The sequence below is a fragment of the Argentina silus genome (genome assembly GCF_951799395.1).
Source record: "Argentina silus genome assembly, chromosome: 9".
NCBI classification, from domain to species: domain Eukaryota; kingdom Metazoa; phylum Chordata; class Actinopteri; order Argentiniformes; family Argentinidae; genus Argentina; species Argentina silus.
In genome coordinates this window covers 21,399,194-21,400,461 of record NC_139663.1, presented here as the reverse complement: position 1 = coordinate 21,400,461, position 1,268 = coordinate 21,399,194, and positions in this window count along the sequence as shown.

Sequence of the window (1,268 nt, the reverse complement as noted above, 5' to 3'; positions counted from 1 at the left end):
CTGACACTACTGACACTACTGACACTACTATCACTACTGACACTACTGACACTACTGACACTACTGACACTACTATCACTACTGACACTACTGACACTACTATCACTACTGACACTACTATCACTACTGACACTACTGACACTACTGTCACTACTGACACTACTGTCACTACTGTTCACTACTGACACTACTATCACTACTGACACTACTGACACTACTATCACTACTGACACTACTGACACTACTGTCACACACACACATAATAAACTGGCAGGTATAATAGAGCTGGTAGGGAGAGGGAGGGGGGGAGGGGGGGGAGGGAGGGAGGGAGGGAGGGAGGGAAGGAGGGAGGGAGGGAAGGAGGAGGGAGGAGGGAGGGGGGGGGAGGGAGGGAGGGGGGGAAGGAGGAGGGAAGGAGGGAGGGAGGGAGGGAAGGAGGAGGGAGGGAGGAGGGAGGGAGGGAGGGAGGGAAGGAGGAGGGAAGGAGGAGGGAGGGAGGGAGGGAGGGAGGAGGAGGGAGGGAAGGAGGAGGGAGGGAGGGAAGGGAGGGAGGAAGGAGGAGGGAGGGAGGGAGAAGGGAGGGAGGGAGGGAGGGAGGGAAGGAGGAGGGAGGGAGGAGGAGGGAGGGAGGAGGGAGGGAGGGAGGGAGGGAGGGGAGGAGGGAGGGCGGTTTGGGTTGAATAAGTGATTTAAATGCATCTCGTCTCTGGCTGGAGCACAGCTATTATTCAACATTAGCACGCTGTCGGATGCGGAGATAACGGAAACCCTCCTCCACCAATCACGCGAGGCCGCACTCAGCACTCTCCCATGCGTGCCGTTCCTGTGAAGCGTGCCGAGGCGAGCGGAACTCTGGGAAGGAAAATAGAGAGAGACGGGCAGAAGATCATGGCTACCTGACCTCACGACCTCACGACCTCACGACCTCACGACATGTCCTGAAACATGTACAGGGTGGCCCTGACCTGGAGGCCAGTATTGACTCTGGGCACAGCGGCTGCATAGAGACATACTGTATGCATCAGGGGAGGCTGGTGGAGGTAGAAATCGGAGGACGGGCTCACTGCAAGGCATGGAATGGTATTAGTCACACATGTTTGATCCCATTCCTCACTCCGTTCCATGCATTACAATGGGCCCGTCCTCCGATTTCTACCTCCAGCAGCCTCCCCTGATATGTAAACCTCAGTGGGTAGTTATGGTAATGATAATGTAATGATAATGTGATGATACGCTGTGGTACATTATTCCTCATCATTCCAGTAGAG